This window comes from Dendrobates tinctorius, unplaced genomic scaffold (assembly GCF_039654945.1).
Source record: "Dendrobates tinctorius isolate UK_male_01 unplaced genomic scaffold, ASM3965494v1 ptg000128l, whole genome shotgun sequence".
Classification (NCBI taxonomy): Eukaryota; Metazoa; Chordata; class Amphibia; order Anura; family Dendrobatidae; genus Dendrobates; species Dendrobates tinctorius.
The window spans coordinates 2646682-2671437 of record NW_027361796.1 but is presented as its reverse complement, the minus strand read 5'-3'; positions in this window follow the sequence as shown (position 1 = coordinate 2671437).

Below are 24756 nucleotides of genomic sequence, written 5' to 3'. Positions count from 1 at the left end.
CGAAAAAGAGTATTCCTGGCTATTCGTGGTCTCTTGTTTTCCCAAATGAATAGGTTAATCAGGTTTTGTATCTTATCTATTAGCTTTAAAGGGAATTTTAACAGACTGGATCGGAAAATATACAACATTTTCGGCAAAATAATAGATTTAACTGTCAGTATCCTGTCCAGAAGTGTAAGCTCCAAAGAGTTAAAACGTGAGAAATCTTTGGAGATGTTAGCCTCGAGAGTTTTAATATTTATTGGCACTATAGAGCGTAAGTTGGAAGTAATGGAAATTCCTAAATAGGGTAAGCTTTTTTCTTCTAATTTATAATTGGTTCTTTGCAGGGCCCATTCTACATCCTCCTGGGCCATGTTAAACGGCATAATTTTGGATTTGAGAGAATTAATCTTAAAGAAAGAAATTTTATTAAACTTTTCTAGAAGTGATAACAATACTAGATTCGACTGGGTTTGTGACCGATATGAAAAGGTCATCTGCAAACAGACTAATCTTATGGGAGGACCTTCTAGTATCAATTCCTGATATCGATGGGGATGATCTAATGGCTTGCACGAGAGGCTCGATTGCTAATAAATAGTAGAGGTGACAAGGGACACCCCTGCCTAGTTCGGTTACTGATAATAAAAGGCTTGGATAGATGGTTATTGACATAGATTCTGGCACTAGGTTCATGGTAAAGGGAAAAAATATTTCTAATAAATTTATTATTAGAGTTGAGCGACTTTGGTCGGATTGGGTTTCGTGAAACCCGAATGAAACAAAATTTGAGTTGGATGAAACTGGTCCGACTAGGGCAAAAAAAAGTCGGCCCCTGAGGAAGGAGCTGCGGCTCCGAAACGCGCGTCGGGGACAGGATCTATCGCACCGCCCTTACTGCACCCAGGTAATGACGCTACTGCAGCATTTGATTTATTGCTGTGATGCTTATTTTTAGCACTTGCTTTGCATTAGTTCTTTTACCATGGATTTGGGTAACTGATGCTGCTTTAGCATTGACCTTGCTGACATGGTGCTTGGCTTGAGCATTTGCTCTGCATTTATCTCTGTTATGCCTTGTTAGGGATTTATGGGTAGTAGTAATGGTTGAGCTTGTAGCCTATATATTGCTGTGTCCATGATGAGCTGCCTTAACCCTTTATCAGGGACATATATTGATTATTTTGCATATTCTATGATTAATCCTGAAATTGTAAACGCGGTGTGCTTGATCCTTTGTACCACTGTGCACGTTCATGTAGGGTACTTCCCCCCATTCCATGTACTGTAGTGTCCTTTTGTATCTGTAATTTCAATAAAATGATAAATTTTATGGATTTCTGACTGCTTCTCTTATTGGTGTTATCTTAGTATTTTGCAGTTTTCCTGCTTAGTCCTATATTTATATTAATATGTATGTGGGAATATATTTTGTTCAAATGATTTTTTGAATCTATTTGGGCCAGTTACTTTTTGCCCCCACAACCAGGGGAAGAGTCTTGAGGAGATCATTTGTATATTCCCAGTGCCTTCTGGGATAAGTGAAGAGTCTCCGCGAGCTCAACGATCACTGGGTTTTGGCCGTTGCAGCTGAAAAGAGGAAATCGGAAAACCAGGGGAAGAGTCTTGAGGAGATCATTTGCATATTCCCAGTGCCTTCTGGGATAAGTGAAGAGTCTCCGCGAGCTCAACGATCACTGGGTTTTGGCCGTTGCAGCTGAAAAGAGGAAATCGGAAAACCAGGGGAAGAGTCTTGAGGAGATCATTTGCATATTCCCAGTGCCTTCTGGGATAAGTGAAGAGTCTCCGCGAGCTCAACGATCACTGGGTTTTGGCCGTTGCAGCTGAAAAGAGGAAATCGGAAAACCAGGGGAAGAGTCTTGAGGAGATCATTTGCATATTCCCAGTGCCTTCTGGGATAAGTGAAGAGTCTCCGCGAGCTCAACGATCACTGGGTTTTGGCCGTTGCAGCTGAAAAGAGGAAATCGGAAAACCAGGGGAAGAGTCTTGAGGAGATCATTTGCATATTCCCAGTGCCTTCTGGGATAAGTGAAGAGTCTCTGCGAGCTCAACGATCACTGGGTTTTGGCCGTTGCAGCTGAAAAGAGGAAATTGGCTCATCTTTCATCGTTTTTAAGAAATCTCAAGATGGAAGAGGCCAGGAGCCATTTGGTGAGCTGCATTTCTTGCTACATGTTCACAGATTTACCAGTGGAAAAGCCAAACTTCACATGCCACAAATGCAAGCTTGTGTCCCTGTTGGAGGAAAAGTTGCAAAATCTCGAAGAGAGGTTAGCTACGTTGAAGATCATTAAGGAAGGTGAAGAGTTCTTGGACAGAGCACAATTATCTCTTCATGTTACAGAAAGAGAAGAAATTCGAAGTGCACCTGAAGAAACAGAGGAATGGAGACATGTGACCCAGAGAAGCAGGAGGATCAGGAGGCAGTCAGCACCCATACTGCTCAGGAACCAGTACCAGGCTCTCACGCAGGAAAACGATGAAGAAATACATCAGGATAAGACTTTGCCAACAAACAGCAACCTTGTACGCCCTCAGAGTCCTCCTGGATGGAGAAAGAAAAATGTTGTGAAGAAGAAACGGAGAGTGGTGGTCATGGGGGATTCCCTGCTGAGAGGAACAGAGGCCGCTATCTGCAGACCGGATATAACTACAAGAGAAATGTGCTGTCTTCCAGGTGCAAAAATTAAAGATGTGTCTGACAGGATATCAGGACTCTTCAGACCTACAGATGACTACCCATTCCTGCTACTACATGTGGGGACAAATGACACCGCAAGAAACGACCTGGAAACCATCTGCAGAGACTTTGAAGACTTAGGCAAGAAAGTGAAAGAACTGGGAGCGCAGGTGGTCTTCTCTTCCATCCTCCCAGTGGATGGCCATGGAACAAGGAGGTGGAATAAGATTCTGCAGGTGAACAACTGGCTACGTCGATGGTGCCGTCAGCAACGATTTGGATTTCTGGATCACGGAGTGAACTACTTATGCGATGGACTACTTGCTAGAGATGGGGTGCACCTTACGAAGACTGGAAAGCATGTATTTGGAAGTCGCCTTGCTACACTTGTAAGGAGAGCTTTAAACTAGAACAACATGGGAAGGGAAGCAAAAGACCAGAAAAAGCCATACACCTGACAAATGCTATTGAGAACTCTGCTATTAGAAGTGGAAAGGAAGAACAAAGACGAAAGAATCTAATTAATAAAAATATTGGAGAAAGAGAAACCAATCACAAACTAAAATGTTTCTATACTAATGCACAAAGCATGGGCAACAAACAAGGAGAATTGGAACTACTAACACAGGAACAGAAATATGATGTAATTGGAATCACTGAAACTTGGTGGGACAATACACATGATTGGAATACAAGACTAGAAGGATACAACTTATTTGCAAGAAACAGACTTGATAAACGAGGAGGGGGTGTCGCATTGTATGTTCGAAACGCGTATATCTGCACAGAGATTGAAGCTTCAGAGACTGGGAGTTCTGTGGAAACTGTTTGGGTAAGAATACAAGGACAGAACAATGGAAAGGACACCATTGTAGGCATTTACTACAGGCCGCCTGAGCAAGCCGAAGATATAGATGAACTCTTTATGCATCAGATGGCCAAGTTCTCCAAAAAATATGACATAGTTGTCATGGGAGATTTCAACTATCCAGACATTTGTTGGGAATCTCTCTCAGGCAAAACTAACAGGTCAAGGAAATTCTTATCCTCTCTTGCTGACAACTTTATCTTCCAAAAGGTAAGGGAGAAAACAAGGGGAACTGCTACCTTGGATCTAATCCTTATAAACAGGGAGGAAATGGTTGAGGAGGTAAAAGTGGCTGGGACCCTAGGAGGTAGCGACCATGCTATTTTAGAATTTTGGATTACTAGAGGTGGAAGACCTGTGAAGACTCAGACGTCAAGGTTAGATTTCAGAAAGGCAGATTTTAAGGGATTCAGAAAGAGAATTGGAGGGATCCAGTGGCTGGATATCCTTAAAGACAAAAATGTCCAGGAAGGATGGGAAATCTTGAAAAATGAAATTCTCAAAGCACAGTTGTTAACAATTCCGAAAAGAGGGAAGAATAGGAAGCATTTAAGGAAACCAGGATGGATGAACACAGAACTTAAGCACATGCTAAAAAGGAAGAAAAAAATGTTTATAAAATGGAAAGAGGGAGGCATATCTAAAGAAGAATATAATGCTGTCTGCAGAACCTGCAGGGCACAAATCAGATTAGCTAAAGCTGAAAATGAACTGAGGCTTGCAAGAGATGTCAAAAGCAATAATAAAGGATTTTGGGGATATGTCAAAAGTAAAAGAAAAGTCAAAGATGCTATAGGATTTTTACAGGTTGAAAATGATGAAATGGTAAGACAGGATGTTGAGAAGGCTGAACTTTTAAATTCCTATTTTGCATCTGTTTTCTCTCAGAAAGGAAATGCAACATCAACTGTTATTCACTGTCCTATTAAGGGAATAGAAGAATCCAGGATATCTATAAACAGAAAGATAGTGAGGAAACACTTAGCTAACCTAAATGAATTCAAGTCTCCAGGTCCAGATGAATTACACCCCAGAGTACTGAAGGAGATAGCAGAAGAAATTTTTGAACCCCTCTCCATAATCTTTGAAAATTCTTGGAGAACAGGAGAAGTGCCAGAAGACTGGAGAAGAGCAAATGTTGTTCCTATCTTCAAAAAGGGGAAGAAGGTGGACCCAGGCAACTATAGGCCGGTGAGTCTGACTTCTATACCAGGAAAGATCTTTGAACAAATTATTAAACAACATGTATGTCAATACCTGGATAAGAATGAAGTGATTAAACAGAGTCAGCATGGGTTTCTAACTAATAAGTCATGTCAGACTAACTTAATTTCCTTCTATGACGGTATCACTGATTGGGTGGATCAAGGAAATGCTGTAGATATAGTATATCTTGACTTCAGCAAAGCATTTGACAAAGTCTCTCATACAATCCTTATTGAAAAAATGACTAAGTATGGAATGGACAAGGCAACTGTTAGGTGGATTCATAACTGGCTTAGTGATCGGACCCAAAGAGTGGTCGTAAATGGCTGCACATCCAGTTGGAAGAATGTCTCAAGTGGGGTACCACAGGGCTCTGTCCTGGGCCCTGTATTGTTCAACATCTTTATCAACGATTTAGATGAAGGAATTGAGGGTAAACTGATTAAATTTGCTGATGACACAAAGCTAGGAGGGATAGCTAATACTAGAGAAGAGAGAGAGAGGATTCAAAAAGATTTAAATAAACTGGAGAAGTGGGCAGCAACTAACAGAATGGTTTTTAACATGGAGAAATGCAAAGTACTACATCTGGGCAATAAAAATGAAAAAAGCATTTATAGAATGGGAGGAATAGGGCTAAGTGACAGCACATGTGAAAAAGACTTGGGTATACTAATAGATCACAGACTGAATATGAGTCAACAGTGTGATGCAGCAGCAAAAAAGGCAAATGCAATTCTAGGATGTATTAACAGAAGCATACAGTCTAGATCACGTGAAGTCATTATTTCCCTCTACTCCTCTTTGGTCAGACCTCATCTGGAATATTGTGTCCAGTTTTGGGCACCACATTTTAAAAAAGACATCAACAAACTAGAGCAAGTTCAGAAAAGAGCGACCAGAATGGTGACCGGTCTGCAAACCCTGTCTTATGAGGAAAGGTTGCAGGATTTGGGAATGTTTAGTTTGCAAAAGAGAAGACTGAGAGGAGACTTAATAGCTGTCTACAAATATCTAAAGGGCTGTCACATTGTAGAAGGATCAACTTTATTCTCATTTGCACAAGGAAAGACTAGAAGCAATGGGATGAAACTGAATGGGAAGAGACACAGATTAGATATTAGAAAAAACTTTTTGACAGTTAGAGTGATCAATGAGTGGAACAGGCTGCCACGAGAAGTGGTGAGTTCTCCTTCAATGGAAGTCTTCAAACAGAGGCTGGACAGACATCTGACTGGGATGATTTAGCGAATCCTGCTTTGAGCAGGGGGTTGGACCAGATGGCCCAGGAGGTCCCTTCCAACTCTACGATTCTATGATTCTATGATTCTATGATTCTATATTATGTCTTTTACTTGTTTATTATATTCTGTAATATTAGGTGACTTGCCTACTACTACTTTTATGTATGGGGTCAAATTGACCCCTTCAGTACTTATAGGTATGAATTGTAAAATCCGGGCCCCTGAAAAAGTTACAATTCATTTTTGTGTCCTAAAATATACACTACCATGAATAAATAAAAGTCACAAGAAGTCAGAACTTATTTGTTAAAATTTTAGAAATTATAGGAAAAAGAAATAGCAAAAGGGTCAAAATGACCCCTCCGGTAGTTCTAGTGTTAATCGGACTGACCAAATTAGATAGGTCAGCTGTTGGCCTAGTTTGCAGAGAACTCCAAGTTTTTGTGTCACGATCAACGTGTGGCTGGACACACTGCCTCCAGCAGGGCGAATTTGTGACAATGCTGCAAGGAACGCTCTCCAGCTCCTTCCTCCACCAGGGATGGTAGGAAATGAATACTATAACCAACACTGATTGCAACACCTGTGACTCTTTTATAGCAGATCCAGCAATCACACCTGCATACAATTGTGTGCACTAAACTAAAGAAACAGAGTGCAATGACGCTCACCACCACCGGGGGCAAACTTAAAACAAAGGACACCAATGCAATAATCCCAATGGCCGCCGGGGGCAAAAAACCACGCTTAAGCACACAGCTTAAAGAAAAAAAAGGTTACATGTGCTTTTAACTGTCATCATCCAACCTGGATCATGACATTTTGGGATTTTAGTAGTTGAAGATTTGTATCTAGCATTACCTGAGACCATGTTGAGAAATGGCAAGTACAGTGAGCAAAATAAAGTTAAAAATTATGGCTAAGGAAAAGAACTCCTCACATCATATTAGCGTAAAGTAGAATCATAGAATCGTAGAGTTGGAAGGGACCTCCTGGGCCATCTGGTCCAACCCCCTGCTCAAAGCAGGATTCGCTAAATCATCCCAGTCAGATGTCTGTCCAGCCTCTGTTTGAAGACTTCCATTGAAGGAGAACTCACCACTTCTTGTGGCAGCTTGTTCCACTCATTGATCACTCTAACTGTCAAAAAGTTTTTATTAATATCTAATCTGTGTCTCCTCCCATTCAATTTCATCCCATTGTTTCTAGTCTTTCCTTGTGCAAATGAGAATAAAGTTGATCCTTCTACAATGTGACAGCCCTTAAGATATTTGTAGAGGGCTATTAAGTCTCCTCTCAGTCTTCTCTTTTGCAAACTAAACAATCCCAAATCCTGCAACCTTTCCTCATAAGACAGGGTTTGCAGACCGGTCACCATTCTGGTAGCTCTTTTCTGAACTTGCTCCAGTTTGTTGCTGTCTTTTTTAAAATGTGGTGCCCAAAACTGGACACAGTATTCCAGATGAGGTCTGACCCAAGATGAGTAGAGGGAAATAATGACTTCACGTGATCTAGACTGTATGCTTCTGTTAATACATCCTAGAATTGCATTTGCCTTTTTTGCTGCTGCTTCACACTGTTGACTCATTCAGTCTGTGATCTATTAGTATACCCAAGTCTTTATCACATGTGCTGTTGCTTAGGCCTATTCCTCCCATTCTGTATATGCTTTTTTCATTTTTATTGCCCAGATGTAGTACTTTGCATTTTTCCCTGTTATAAACCATTCTGTTAGTTGTTGCCCACTTCTCCAGTTTAATTATATCTTTTTGAATCCTCTCTCTCTCTTCTCTAGTATTAGCTATCCCTCCTAGCTATATGTATGAGGACTGTTATGCACTACTCAATAGTATTACAGGAAGACTAAAGCTAAATTATGGTACCATAAATTATGGTATGGAATAAATAGAGTATTGAGTGATATGACTCAACAAGATTTCCTCAAGCCTTGTGAAATGGTCAACTCTTCCAACAATTTATCTCACTAAGATTAAATTTATATAATGAATTATATAAAAGGGTTAACACACAACATGTAAATGTTAATGTAAAAAGGAGTCAGCTGAGCAGCACTCTAGAGACTAAAAGATATTAAATGATTAACACTTTTAGCAATTTATCTCTCTAAGATGAGATTTCTATAAACAGAATTATCACCCAGTATATAAATGTATTTGCAAAAAAGAGTTAACTGAGTAACTCTCTGGAGACTAAAAGATATTAACTCCTTACTGCCATCAGACGTACTATCCCGTCCATGTGCCCTGGGACTTAATTCCCAGGGACGGGATAGTACGTCATAGCGATCAGCGGCACCCACGTGGTGAGCGCCGCTGATCGCGGCCGGGTGTCAGCTGATTATCATAGCTGACACCCGGCACAATGTGTCACGGGCAGTCATGGACCGCCCCCGACAAGTTAACTCCTTGTACACCGCGATCAAACCCTCCATGGTCCCCTGAGCCCCCCGCGGCAGCGCAATGTGCAGCGCTGCTGCGGGGGGCTCTTTCCCTACAGGCCCCCGGATCCAAGATGGCGACGGGGACCTTCGGGGGCCTGTAGGGAGCTGACTTCCACACTGCCTGCAAAGTGCAGGCATGAAGAAGTCTGCAGCAGTCACAGTGATCTGTGATGTGACAGATCAGCGATCTATCACAGGACAGTGATGTCCCACCTGGGACAATGTAATAAAGTTAAAAAAAGTGTCAAATTAATTTTAAAAAAATCGCTAAATAAATTAGTAAAAAAAAAAAAATATTCCCCAATAAATTCTTTTTTTGAAAAAAAAAAATAAAAGTACATATATTTGGTATCGATGCATCCGTAACGACCCGCCCTATAAAACTGTCCCATTAGTTAACCCCTTTAATGAACCCCTTAAAAAATAAAAATTAAAAATGAAGCAAAAAATAATGATTTATTATCATACCACTGAACAAAAAGTGCAATATCACGCGATCAAAAAGATGCATATATATGTCTATGATACCGCTGGAAACGTCAGCTTGTCCTGCAAAAAATGAGCTGCCATACAGCGTCATCCGCAAAAAAATAAAAAAGTTATAGCTCGCAGAATAAAGCGATGCAAAAATAATTATTTTTTATATAAAATAGTTTTCATTGCATAAAACTGACAAAACATAAAAAAAACCTAAATGAGGTATCGCTGTAACCGTACTGACCTGAAGAATAAAAGTGCTTTATCAATTTTACCACACGCGGAATGGTGGAAACGCACCCCCCCAAAAGAAATTCATGAAACGCTGGTTTTAGCTCATTCTGTGTCCCAAAAATCGGAATAAAAAGCGATCAAAAAATGTCACGTGCCCGAAAATGGTACCAATAAAAACGTCAACTCGTCCCGCAAAAAATAAGACCTCACATGACTCGGTGGGTCAAAATACGGAAAAATTATAGCTCTCAATATGTGGTGATGCAAAAACTATTTTTACAATAAAAAGCGTCTTTTAGCGTGCGACAGCTGCCAAACATAAAAACCGCCATAAATAGTAAATCAAACCCCCCGTTATCACCCCCTTAGTTAGGGAAAAATAATAAAATAAAAAAAGTATTTATTTCCATTTTCCCATTAGGGTTAGGGTTAGGGCTAGGGTTAGGGTTAGGGTTAGGGTTAGGACTAGGATTAGGGCTAGGGTTAGGGCTAGGGTTAGGGCTGAGATTAGGGTTAGGGGTGTGTTGGGGTTAGGGTTGGAGTTATAATTGGGGGGTTTCCACTGTTTGGGCACATCAGGTGCTCTCCAAATGCAACATAGCGTCTGATCTCAATTCCAGCCAATTCTGTGTTGAAAAAGTCAAATGGTGCTCCTTCCCTTCTGAGCTCTGCCATGCGCCGAAACAGTGGTTCCCCCCACATATCAGGTATCAGCATACTCAGGACAAATTGCACAATAACTTTTCAGTCCAATTTCTCCTGTTACCCTTGGTAAAATAAAAAAAATTGAACCTGAAGTATTTTTTTTGTGAAAAAAAGTTAAATGTTCATTTTTTTTTAAATATTCAAAAAATTCCTGTGACGTACCTAAAGGGTTAATAAACTTCTTGAATGTGGTTTTGAGCACCTTAAGGGGTACAGTTTTTAAAATGGTGTCACATTTGGGTATTTTCTATCACATTGACCCCTCAAAGTGGCTTCAAATGTGATGTGGTCCCTAAAAATAAAATGGTGTTGCAAAAATGAGAAATCGCTGGTCAATTTTTAACCCTTATAACTTCCTAACAAAAAATTTTGGTTCCAAAATTGTGCTGATGTAAAGTAAACATGTTGGAAATGTTATTTATTAAGTTCTTTGTGTGCCGTATCTCTGTGATTTAAGGGCATAAAAGTTCAAATTTGGAAAATTGTGAAATTTTCAAAATTTTCACCAAATTTCCATTTTTTTCACAAATAAACGCAAGTTATATGAATGAAATTTTACCACTAACATGAAGTACAATATGTCACGAGAAAACAATGTCAGAATCACCTGGATCCATGGAAGCGTTTCAGAGTTATAACCTCATAAAGGGACAGTGGTCAGAATTGTAAAAATTGGCCCGGTCATGAACGTGCAAACCAAAATGGTGAACACTTCTAGCAATTTATCTCTCTAGGATGAGATTTCTATAAGCAGTTTACAATCTATAATATTCAATGACAAAATAGTTTACTTAAGCATGTAATTACATCCAATGTTTATCAGCCGGGTGACTCTTCTTTAGTGATATGTTAGTTGAGAAAAGAGAGAGACAACAGTTTGCGAGCATATATAGTATTGTAGTTATCTTAAAGTTACTTCCGGGAACATATGAAGTGAGAGGCCAAACATATGCATCAATAACCTTGGCCAGACTTACCCACAAGCCAAATATATAAGGACATATACTATGATGCTCAAAGTGTTCAATGAACTCTCCTCTATAAAGCAACACAGCACAATACCCCCCTTTAATGTCCAAGTTAGAGTTGAGCGAAACGGGTCGGTCAAATTCATAAGACGCCGACTTTCGCTAAAGTCGGGTTTCATGAAACGAAACCCGACCATAGCGTGAGGTCGGCCATGAGGTCGGCGACCAGAGCGCCAAAGTCGCATTTCAAATGATACTTCCAGCGCCCTTTTTCAGCCAATGATGGAGGACGCACACTGTGGGCAACGCGATGACATGCGCATCGGTCACCACCATCTTTGAGAAGGGCATGCAAGTGATTGGCTTGCTTTGTGTGGTGTCACAGGGGCTATAAAACGGCGTGCACGCTGACCGACATGTTTCCTCTGCCGATTTTAGCATAGGGAGAGGTTGCTGCTGCTGATTCTGAAAAAGGGAGAGCGTTAGGCAGGGAAGAAGAACAAAAAAACTGCTTCTGCTGGTAGCGATTTTCACTGTACAACACAACAGTTTGTGTGCAGTCACAGGGGATGCTATATTTTTGTGCATCAGCTCTGTTGGTTATTCGGCTGCCTTATAAGACTCCCTGATAGCTGCATTGCTGTTTGCACACTGCTGTGCAAACTGCTTTTTTAAAAGCAAAAATACTTTTCTTCCTCTTTTCTGCACAGTTACCAAGCGTTCATTTTTCCACCCTTTTGTGTGCAGCAGTCCTGCTTATTAGGCTGCCTGCGTCCATACTTGGACTGAGATCATCATTGTCAGCCTCCTAAAATCTATAGGGAGATTCAAATTCTCCCCAATACTATATACACCTTGTGCTTTGTCATACACCAGTCAATTTCAGCCTGTTAAATTGAGGTGTAATCTATAGTTGGCCTGAGATAATAGTTCAGCCTTCCAAAATCTCTAAAGATATTCAAATTCTCCCCAATACTATATACACCTTGTACTTTGCCATACACCAGCCAATTTCAGCCTGTTAAATTGAGGTGTAATCTATAGTGGCCTGAGATAATTGTTCAGCCTCCTAAAATCTCTAGGGAGATTCAAATTCTCCCCAATACTATATACACCTTGTACCTTGCTTTACGGTACCATATAGCTGGTGGTATTTTGGGTACATTTTCCCAAAAATGAGGAAGTATGGTGGAAGAGGCCGTGAACGTGGGTGGGGGTTGCCAGCTGGTACTGATGGTGGTTGTGGTGGTGGTGCATCTGCTGGTAGTGGCAAAAGCACAATAGCACCTTAGGCCTCTTTCACACATCAGTTTTTTGCCTTCAGGCGCGATCCGGCTTTTTTTGGAAAAAACGGATCCGGCAAAATGCAATGCCGGATCCGGTTTTTCCCCATTGACTTGCATTAGCGCCGGATCGTGCCGGATGGCATTGCGTTTCATCCGTTTTTTGCCGGATCCGGCAACTTGTCTCATTCCGGCGTCTTGAAAAAACGTCTGCTGTAACGTTTTTTGTCTCCGGCGAAAAAGCTGGAAGCGCCGGATCCGGCGCTTCCAGCTTTTTGCTACAATGAAAGTCTATGGGCGCCGGAATGCGCCGGATCCATAAAAAGACGGATCCAGCAACCGGATCCGGTTTTTTTAAGTCTGCGCATGCTCAGATCCAATTGGCCAGCCTCCAGGAACAGAGACGGATCCAGCAAAAAAACGGATCCGTTTCTACAGTTCTCCAAAATTTATGCCGGATCCGTTTTTTCTAAAAAAAGCCGGATCATGCCTGACGGCAAAAAACTGATGTGTGAAAGTAGCCTAAGGCAGGAGGTGTTGAGCCTGCCTCATCATCTGGCTCCACAAGGCCTCGAAGGCTCGCTTTTCTGGGAGTAGGTAAACCGCTTTTAAAGCCGGAGCTTCAGGAACAAGTTAAAAATAAAAGCACTGAGTCATCAGTGGAGGCTCCTGGTCAGGAACAACACCTTTCCTTGTGTCCTTCACCCCTTCCAAAAGTGAAGGATGCAGCAGGCCACACTACAGATTACTCCATGGAGCTCTTTCCACATACCATGCCTGGGTTATCAAGTCAAATTGTGAATTCTCCAGTCCAAGATGAATCTGACATGGAGTGCACTGATGCACAGCCACTGCTAGATTTTTCTGCTGGTACATTCTCTCAGAGCACTACATTGTCGTTGCAGTGTACTGAACCAGAATCTGACCCTGATGAAACTCATGTGCCCCTTCCCACTTACTATACCACCTTGCACGGTGACAAAGAGGAAGGTGCACATGAAATTGAAGAGGAGGTGATGGATGACCCAGTTGTTGACCCAGATTGGCATCCATTGGGGGAAGAGGGTGCCGCTGCCAATAGCTCAGAAGAGGAGGAGGAGGATCCACAGCAGGCATCGACATCGCAACAGTTGTTATCTGGCAGGCCCGTGGCAGTCGAAAAATGGGTTACAAAAACCAAAAGAGTTGCAGGACAGCTTGGCCAGACGATCAAATTAGCACAGCGTGCGAGGCCTCAAAATGTCTTCCATAGTAGGAAGAGTGCAGTGTGGCACTTTTTTGAACAAAATCCTAATGATCAGGCAAAAGTTATCTGTAAGAAGTGCGCAAAGACCTTTAGCCGAGGGAAAAATCTGAGAAATTTGAATACCAGTTGCATGCTTAGACATTTAACCACCATGCACTTGCAAGTGTGGACTGACTACCAAACCTAATATACCACATGTGCACCTGCTCCGAATGAAGGTAGTCAGCAACGCTACATCGCTTCCCCCACTGTTGGCCCACCGGTTAGCACACCACCAGCAGCAAATGTTGAGGTGTTGTCGCAAGACCAAAGCAGTTAGGGAATCACAATGTTATTGCTATGAAAGACTGAAGCTAGGCCATCAGCAAGACCACCATCACCATCACTATCACCAACCCTCTCTCAGTCCGCCATGTCCACCGCTAGTTCCACCATATGCAGCTCTCAAGTCCAGCTCACCCTACCAGAAACTCTGAGTAGGACAGGAAAGTACTCATCCTCTCATCCACGTACACTGTCTTTGAATGCCCACATTGCCAAACTAATCTCGTTATAGATGATGCCATACCGGTTGATTGAAAGCGAAGCTTTCCACGAGCTCATGGCCTACGCAGTACCACGCTATGACCTACCCAGTTGGCACTTATTTTCTCGAAAAGCCATCCCAGCCCTCCACGTGCATGTGAAAGACCGCATTGTCCATGCACTCAAGCAATCAGTGAGTGGAAAGGTGCACCTCACAACAGTTACATGGTTCAATAGGCATGGCCAGGGCCGTTACGTGTTCATCACTGCGCACTGGTTTAATGTGGTGGATGCAGGGTCCACAGGGGACAGCGGTGGTGGGGCAGTGCTGCCTAGCCCTCGGTATAGGAAACTGTTGGCTGTAGGCTTTCGACCCTCCTCCTCCTCCTCCAGAAGCTCATCCACAGAGCGCAGTCGCACGAGCACTCCATCTGCAGCTGCCGTGTTCCACACGAGGTGTCCTACTATCGAACAGCTAGTGGTAAGTGTCAGCAGGCTGTGTTGAAGATGATGTGTTTGAGCGACAACATACACACCGCGGAGGTACTGGCCGACTACTTGCAGCGACAAACTGAGTCATGGCTGGGCAGTCTACATCTTGAGGCAGGCAAGGTAGTTTGTGATAACGGCCGGAATTTTGTGGCAGCCATAGCCCTTTCAAAACTCAGACACATACCTTGCCTGGCTCACACCTTGAACCTGGTGGTGCAGTGCTTCCTCAATAATTATCCGGAGTTAACAGCCCTGCTCCATAAGGTGCGAACACTGTGCTCGCACATCCGCCGGTCGCCCGTACACTCCAGTCGTATGCAGAAGCTGCAGCGATTGCTACACCTTCCCAAGCACCGCCTAATTATCGACGTTGCAAAAAGGTGGAACTCCACCCTCCACATGGTTGAGAGGCTGTGCGAACAGAGGCAGGCTGTAATTCATTTGGGGGAGGATACATGGGCAGGCAGTTTGAGGGCAGACATGGAGTTGTCTTGGTGTTCAGTGGTCGAAGCTGAAAGACCTCTGTAAAGTCCTTCAGTGTTCTTGAGGAATGCACACAGCTGGTAAGCGCAGACGACGCCATCATAAACATGAGCATCCCACTTATGCGTCTGCTCATGCAAACTTTGACGCACATTAAGGAGCAGGCGTCTGCAGCCGAGGAAGAGGAGGAGGGAAGCCTTGATGACAGTCAGCCATTGTCTGCTCAGGGAACTCTCCTGGACGAGGTGGAGGAAGAAGAGAAAGAGGAGGAGGAGGAGGATGATGGAGATGATTATTTAGGGGAGGAGGATGCTTTTCAGGGGGCAAGAGAAAATATTGGCGTGTCAAGGTCAGGTACAGGGTTTGTGCGTAACAGGAGGGATGTGGATTTGTCAGAAAGTGCTCCTCCACCCAGCACCCGCAGTGCATCATTGACACCTGGAGCATTGGCCCACATATGTGATTATGCCTTGCAGATCCTAAAAAGGGACCCCCGCATTGCCAAAATGATGAACGATGACGACTACTGGTTGACCAGCATCCTGGATCCACGGTATAAAGGCAAATTCCAAAGCATCATGCCACAGGAGAAGCTAGAGCTAATAATGACAAACAAGCAACTCTGGTAAACCGTTTGTTTGAGGCATTCCCAGGACACAGCAGCGGTGATGGTTCTCACATGAGCCGTAGGGGGCCGCATGGAAGAGGGGTTCGTGGTGCACACATCCGAAGTGGCGTTGGAGACAGGGGTTTCATGACCATGTTGTGGACTGATTTTTCAAGTACAGCTCACACGACTGGTAATACTGCATCGTTTGAAAGTGACAGGAGACAGCAGTTGTCAACTATGGTTACAAACTACTTCTCCTCTCATATCGATGTTCTCCCTCACAGGTCATTCCCTTTTGACTATTGGGCCTGTAAACTGGACACCTGGCCTGAATTGGCACAATATGCCTTACAGGAGCTCACTTGCCCTGCTGCTAGTTGTCACGTGGACCTGTCCTGTGTGACACGACCCGCAGGCCGGCAACTAAAACAGCAAGACACGGCACGTGTAACTGTCCTGTATGACACGACCCGCAGGCCGGTAACTAAAACATCAAGACACGGGGGAAGGGGAAACAGTTAGAATGGTGTGCCCTGCAATAGGGGACGGGGACGTGGAGACCTCCTGCACTCCCCTGAGTCAGTGTCCCTCACACGCCTAACATTCCCTATACAGGCGACTCACCTGTCGCCGAGCCGGAACCTGTCACCCTAGCACCCCTATACCTATGCCTTGCTGGGGAGCTTGGTGGTGCAGGCACTGGCCCCACCACTGTACTAATACACACCAGGGAAAAATACAAACAGGGAAATACCACTTAGCTTTGCTCTGTTGCTATTGCTCCCAGCAACAGAGTCCACCACCAGAATGCAGCTTTCCTCCAGAATAGCTGCTAATTCTCCAAGCTTTGTCAGAGCTGCAAGGAACACCTCTCTGTAATTCCTTCCACACCAGGACTCTGTCCGTGCTGCAAGGAACTCTCTCTAGCTCCTTCCTCCACCAAGGATGGTTGAAATGACCAATATCACCAACAGCTGCTCATAGACCATGTGACCCTATATAGGAAAAGGGAATGGTCAAATGATCAGGGGCCAATAGCTGCTATAATCCCAGTGACCACCGGGGGTAAAAGGCAAAGCAAAGAAATCATCAAGTGCAATGACCCCAACGGCCACTGGGGGCAAAACTAGAACTGAAACCACCAGCTTAAGGAAAAATATAAGGTTACTAGTGCTTTTATCTGTCATGATCCAGCATGGATCATGACACTAGTGTACTATCCGAATGAGTCTTCAGTGCTGCTGGATCAATCCTGACAGAAAAAAGGACCCGTCTGTCGACCCAAAATGTTGATTATCTAACCTTCATTAAAATGAACCATGCATGGGTTTGAAAGGATTTTGTCCCACCTTCCCCTGCTGACACATAGGCTGCCAGAAAAGGGGCTTGCTTTTATCCTCCTCTTCCTCGGACTTCTCCAATTTCTCCATTTGCAGCTGCTGAATGTCCAACATCAGCATATGCCATTTTTTCAACCTCCCTAACTGGGCTGCCTCCCACCGAGGGCCGGGGTCACACATGGCGCACGCACCCGTGCAAGTGCCGTTGCCCTGGACAGGTGGGTGGGCCCACTCTTGGGCAACGGCACTGGCACAGGGTCCCTCATAGTACAATCAAGTGTCTCTGACGGTGGGGGTGCACACCCGCCGTCAGACACACCGGCGTACTATGAGGGGCCCTGTGCCAGTACCGCCGCCCACGAGTGGGCCCCCCCCTGCTTGCTCAGGGCCTCAGCACTTGCAATACTTACCTCTCCCTGCTCCACCGCTGTGTAGTCTTGGCTGTTAAATCCTTCACTGGGACTGCCACTACAAATTTGGTGAACTGATAGATGATGGTTAAGATGTAGCTATGCCCTGTCCTGCTGAGCTCTATCTTCAGATGATCAATGGCTTCCATTTGTTATGGATGTCAACTCACAATGAGATGCAGTGGTAGTTTATCAGCAGCTTTCACAGTTTTCCTACTCACAGACGTGTGACATTCCTGCCCACATTTTTAAATGTGTCCTCTCATGCCAATCCAATAGAATTGCCTACGGCCTGTGGCTTCTGTCTTTTGCACTCCAAAGTTACCTGACAGATCATGATAGGCAGTGAGGACCATGTTTACATCTCTCCCTGTGATCACAATTTGATGGAGATGAGTAACGGTGATGGGATCCACGGTACTGCGATACAGCAACCCTTTCTTCACAAAGAACTGTTTTCGCTGTCTCCACAGACAAAGTAATTGAGGGTCAGCATCGCCTCTGAGAATTCTCCCGGGAGTTTTTCCCGTGAATAGTAATTCCAAAATTTCTGCAATCACTCGACTTTCTGTCTGTACTTGTATCCATCTCGTTTCCTCTTGCGGAGAGTCTGGACTGTCTTACTGAGACTGAAATATATATGAAGATATATGAAGATTTAAAAATACCACAACAGTGTATACTGGTGTACACTTCGAATACATTACCCTTTTTCTACTTTAAAGATTCTTGTCTAATCCATACTGAGGCTGTGAGTGTCTTTCTCGGACTCCGGAAATATACACAGAGATTTTCTATGTTTAAACTATACTATATATACCTGTTATCCGGTGATACTGTACAATTTCTCAACTTTCTACAATCTTGTTGAATCCATACTGGGCCTTAGACTGTCTGAGTCTGCCTCCTGATTAGAGATGAGCAGTGGTCGAACTGTTCGCCAAGTTAAAAATCGAGCTGTTTTGGGCGGTGTTCGAGCCCTTCATCGAAGTCGAACACTTTGCTTAAAATTCGGTTGTTCGAGGTTCCGTTCGAGAACGGTTCGTTCACCAAAAGCATAACTTTATTTTCACATTAATAATGGTTTTCAATGTTAATAGACAGTTTCATGGCATAGTAGCGGTGTCTGGTAGCCAGCAGTGTAGTACACCTCTCAAGGAGCTACACCGTGTGTGTTTCTAATAATTTTTTACCGCATCTTGTCCAGAAAATCCTTTTGGGCCTTGTAGCTCTGTCCGCTACTCAGCAGAGGAGCCCATCCGTGACCCTAGCTATGCCGCCTGTTTATGAAAGAACCAGTTTTTGACTGCATTTAGCCCAGTCAATACTTTGGGCCTAGTACCTGTGTCTACTGCTCAGCAGAGGAGCCCACCTGTGAACCTAGCTATGCCGCCTGTTTATGTAAGCACTGTCTGCTACTCAGCAGAGTTGCCCGCCCGTGAACCAAGCTATGCTGCCTGTTTATGTAAGAACTGTGTGCTACTCAGCAGAGCCCAGCTGTTAAGCAAGCTACAGCACCTGTGGTTTGGACACTTAATTTTTGCACATTTTTTTTTGGAATGCCGATTAGGCCTAATTCCGGAATTCCGGTTGACCTGCACTTACTGGGAAATCCTCGTTCGTGGGGAAGAAATGTAATCTCAGATCCCCATCACTAACGGGGTTCAGCGGGTTATCCGCACCTGTAAGCGACACATGCTGGTCCTTTCAGTGTAGCACGGGTGCAGCCCCGGACATGTAAGGGCATGACAGACCTGTTATTGCTCGATCTCGCGTGCCAGAGCCTCACGTGTCCCTCTAGGAAGCTGGACGCGGACCTCGGGGGCACGCCGGAGTCTCATTTGTTAATGGAATTAAGCTGACAAATCGCTAGCACAACTAAAAACGGCCGTGCACCACCACCCACAGAATCGAGAAAGCTTGCAATCTGTCCTTCTTTTCCGTGGCTGGCATGGTTGAGGTTGCCCATGTGGAGTCCAATGAAGCCGCAGGCTCCACTCCTTGTGGTGGTGCCCTTCTGGACATTCCTTTAAGGTTCAGCTTTGCAACCATACTGCCCCCGTAAACCAAACACTTTGCCTTCATGGACGCTGTTCGGAGGGTCGTGGGAACAACGCCGCCTGATCGGCAGTTGGCATAATTTATGGTGGGAAGTCCGATGGTATATGATCGTCTTCGATTTTAGAATTTTAGAATTTTTTTGGTATTTTAGATTTTTATTCCAGCCTTTCTTGACTTTATAAGGGCATGACATGCCTATATCTGTGTCTCCTCTTCCTCCTTTTACTCCTCCACCTCTTTTCTATATGTAGTTGCCCTTTTCCATATGTTATTTGTGTCTTCTGAGCATTTGGTCTGCTTTGGGACACCTTTTAAGGTGTTTTGTATGTGTTTTCTATGTGTTTGTATGTGTTTGTGTTTGCCTGCCATTGTTTTCAATGGGGTTCAACGGTGTTCGACGAACATTCGACGAACTTGCCTCCTGTTCGACTAACCGAACCGAACTCGAACACTAGTGGGGTGGCTCAACACTACTCCTGATATATAGATGTACATTTTTAATGTTTAAACTATGCTGTATATACCTGCTATCTGGTGATACTGTACCCTTTCTTCCAGAAAGTCCTCCACCCACCACTCTAAGTGTATCATTGACACCTGGAACATTGGCCCACATGTGTGATTATTTCTTGCGGATCTTATTTTTATATTGTGATGTGATCCATCGTGAGCATGTGAGAGTCTGTGGGTTACTCCTGCAATTTATAGGTAGATTTAAAAATTACCCCAACACTGTATACAGCTCTACGCTTGTGATACATTACCCATTTACTGCTTTTTATATTCTGGTCTAGTCCAAACTGACCAAGTGAGAGTCTGTTTCTGATTCTGGAAATAAATACTGAGATTGACAATGACCCCTACACTGTATACAGCTGTACGCTTCAGATCCATTACCGTTTTACGGCTTTTTATATTGTGTTGTAATCCATACTGAGCCTGAGAGCGTCTGTGTCTGCCTCCTGAAATATATATGGAGATTTAGAATGTTTAAACTATACTATATATACCTGCTATCTGATGATACTGTACCCTTTTTCTACTTTTTATATTCTTGGCTAATCCATACTGAGCCTGTGAGCGTCTCTGTGTGACTCATGAAATATATACGGCGATTTACAATTATTCTTTGACTGTATACAGCTGTATGCTTCTGATACAGTACCATATATCTGATGGTATTTTGGGAACATTTTCTCCAAAATTTGGAAGTATGGTGGAAGAGGCCGCAGACGTGGGCGTTGGGGGGCCAGCTGGTACTGATGGTGGTGGTGCATCTGCTGGTAGTGGCAAAAGCACAATAGCAGCTAAGGCAGGAGGTGTTGAGCCTGCATCATGGTCTGGCTCCGGAAGTCCTGGAAGGCTACCTTTTCTGGGAGTAGGTTAACAGCTTTTAAAGCCAGAGCATCAGGAACTGGTTTTGGCTTACATTGCCAAAACAGACTCCAGCTAATATGCCCTCCTCTTCTGAAGTTTCAAAAAATGCAAGCACTGAGTCATCAAGTGCTGGCTCCTGGTCAGGAAGAACCCCTTTCCTTGTGTCCTTCACCCCCACCAAAAGTGAATGATGCAGCAGGCCACACTTCACATTAGTCCATGTAGCTCTTTCTCACATACCATGCCTGGGTTATCAAGTCAAATTGTGAATTCCCCAGTCCAAGATGAATCTGACATGGAGGGTGGGTCACCAGCCAGGGCAGTGGGGTTAATTGGTACCGGGCCAGTGTCTCAGAGGGATGTGTCACAGTGGTGGTAACCCGGTCCGTGGCCCTGGGCATCCATGCAAAGGGGTGAATAACGTTTATAGGTGAATATGTGACGCCACCTGTGGTTTCTGATCAGATTGACCAGCGTTGCAGTGTAGCTTCTCTGGGACAGATGTTGTGGTGCAGCTAAGATGTAGAAGCCCTGCACAAGTAGGGCTGTAGTCACAGGGCAGATGAAAGAGTTGGTAGATGGTGTGCAGTGCAGGATGTAGCAGAGCCGTGCGCCAGGCGCAGGAGAAAGATGACAGACACAGTCGTGCAGTTCCTTTACTTGTATTTGGTAAGTGCCGTCCAGGACCCAGAGTACAGATGGAGAAGGAGTTGGTCAGCCTGGAAGCAAATTAGGAATTCTCTCTCTGCAGATAGGTAGTGTGGCCTCCGTTCTAGCACTTATCTGAGGTACTCGCAGTACTGAGTTCACTGAAGTTCCCCCTGTTGACTTTCTTTTTGAACTTTCTCGTATGGCAGGCAGCCATAGCCTTTTCCTTTTGGCTCACACATGTCGCTGCTGGGGCCTCCGAGCCTTAGTTGGGAACAGAGCATTTACAGCTGCTGCTTCCTCCGGTTTCTGCTGCAGGACCGTCAGTGTCCCTACAAACTCGGAGACCAGAATCCGAACCATGCGCTCCAGCTAGGAGTTAGCCTTAACTCTGCTCATCCTCCAGCTCCCCTTCTCACGTCCACACACTTCCCCTTCCCTTCACAGACTGCCCTAACTTCCCTCCTCCCGACCACAGAGAGCAGCTCCTCAGCAGTCAGCTTCCGAGCTCTCCCTGCTGGCCTAGAGTGGTAACTGTGTTGTGTGTTGGTTTAACTGCTAGAGAGATCCTTCATTGCTACCAAGCATGACATCACACTCCCTAGGAGGAAGGTAATGCCACTGTGGCGACCGTACTCCTGGGGGTGCCACAAGTGCACTGATGCCCAGCCACTGCTAGATAATTCTGCTGGTACATTGACCCAGACCACTACATTCCCCTCGCACTCTACACAGCCAAAATCTGACCCTGATGAAACTCAGGTTCCCCTTCCCGCATACTAAACCACATTACACAGTGACAAAGAGGAAGGTGCAGATGAAAGTGCAGGTTCCTTGAGCAGGTGATTTCTGATAGTGACATTCTGGTCAGAGAGCGCGATGACATCACATCTGTATGCCCTCTGCCTAAACAGTCCAAGTGCAGACAGATGGAAGATGGGGACGACGAGGAGTCTAGAGTACAGGGATTCCCTAGCGAGGAGACTTATTTAATTGTTTTAAAGGTTGGGAGCAATTTTTGGGGAGAATGATATATGGGGCCCAGCATACACTGGAGCATTCCAAAGGTGGACATCAGACACTGGAGCAGCATTTACAGGGCCCATTATACATTGGAGCATTAGAAATGGGGCCCATTATATATGGAGCATTATTTGGGCCCATAAGACAGTGGAGCTTCATCCATGGGGACCAACATATACTGTAGCATTATGTGGAGTTCATCATATACTGTATGGAACATTATATGGGACCAATGATTCTGTATGGAGAAATATATGGGCCTCATTACTCTGTATGGCGCACTATGCGGTGGCCATAATACTGTATGGAGTAATATACTATCCGTTTTTGGAGCTATTGGAGAATTTAAAATGGATATCAGTCACGTGATGTAAGAAGTGAAGTATTTTTGTACTATACCGCTATTTCTCTGCCGTATCAGAGGATCATGAATTGTGGCATGTGTTAAAGGAGCCCAGTGACACTCTTTGGCCCTGGGCCCACGAAAATCTGGAGTCAGCCCTACCCCCCCACAACTTTAGCCAAATAACCCCCAGTTTTCAATGCCTAACTATTATTATAAAGTAAATTAAGGTTGACAAGCTTAAGTAATAAGAATTGATGTTTTTTTCATTAAAAAGGGCACTGTAGGTGTGTTTCCTGTCCTCCACTCCCTGCCGACCTTGGTTCCCTATTGACTTGCATTGAGTTTCGTGTTTCAGTCGGCCTTTGACTTTTCACGATAATGCGAAAGTCGGGTTTCATGAAACCCGACTCGACCTGAAAAAAGGCAAAGTCGCTCATCTCTAGTCCAAGTCAATAAATTAATGGACCAGTTTGTGGATGTATAAACATGAAGTTAATGCTGAGTCCCTTAAAATAAATAGATAAATATATAAAAAAAAAAAAAGGAAAAAAAGATAAAAGTGCCCAGTATTTTGCTATAACCAAGCAAGAAAGTTCAGTCTTTGTTTACCAGAGCCCTAACAGGACTGTTAAAAGGTTAAATTATAGCTGCTTTTGCATAAAAAAAAAAAATCTTGTTATTCTTCTTATCTTCTAATCTTCTTCTTTATCTTACTTCTTCTTTCCTGTCTTTGTTAAGATTCAGCTTTACCTGGCTCCTCACTCACTGGTACCTCTCCTCACACACTCCAACCTCTGCTCTCTTCAGCGCAATAAACTTTGCGCCCTTTTCCAGCAATGGTGGCCGTGTCACTTCCTCTTTTGTTGTTTGGACGCTCACCGCTTCGTTACCTCAGAAAAACTCCCAGGCAGCTTGAGAATGCTGCAGAAGCTTCCTCCACGGTCCCGACGAGTCCAGGGCAAGTATACCTCGTCACCTCAGGTGTCCCTCTGTGCCCTCTGTGACAGGAACAATGGCAGCAGCGTTACTTCCGGTTGTGTCTTTCAGCCGCGTCAGCACTTCTCCTCACCTCAGGAACCGCCGACCTCACTGAAAAGACTGCAACAGCTCCCCCAGCGGCATCAGCAGCTCCAGGACAGATGTCTTAATAAGGTGATTTCTAGGCAGATGAACGTTGGACAGGGAGGTCCTAATCTTTCAAAATGGCGCCAGACCCCTCAGAAAACGTCCTTATTCAAATGGTGTCAATGATAATGGCAGCATATAATAGATTCCTTTGTGAAATAAATAGCGCTGATGTAAGTTTTTCTTCACCAAGGGAATCCCTTCACACCTGGTATCATCCCACTGACAGGATCACCTCACACCACACCGATTCTTGTCAGTCAGTTATGGCTGCCAATCAGAAAAAAAAAAAAATGTCACAAACTTTAAATAAAGTATTCCAAAGACTCACTGGTGGTTGTTTTCATTTTTGGAGCGTTTTAAGTGTATTTCCATCAATTTTATAATAACTGTCATCGCTTGACTGTATAGTCCCACGGGAGCTTCAAGCTCACACAACCACCATGGTGCTGAGCTTAGGCCACGCCCCTACCATTTCTTTCTAACCAGGCATGAGATGTCAGAATGTCAGAGAGGCGGTAGCAGTGAGAGACATTCAGCAGATGCCTGAAACTCCAGGGCGTAGACACAAATCCAGGACTGTCCCGCTCTATCTGGGATGATTGGGACAAAAGATGAGAAGATTAATTCAGCTCTATCTGACGGCAGGGTGGGAGACCCTAAAATATCTGACCTTCCAGCATCCTCTGCCCTGCTTTTTGATTAGCCCGGGCTGGAGTGACATCATCTGTGCATTCTGCTCATCTTTATTTGGAACCTATAGATTTATTACTGTTAAATTATTCAGAGTCATAGCAGCCAGAACGTTCTCATTTTTACATAAGGTATTGCTTTTCTTGGGTCTGTAGAGTGCTGCAGAGCGGTAGTTGCAGAGAATATGTGTCCCAGGCCTAGTGTGTTGTCGGTTGTGGGTAGCCATCACACTCATGTGCAGGCCGCAG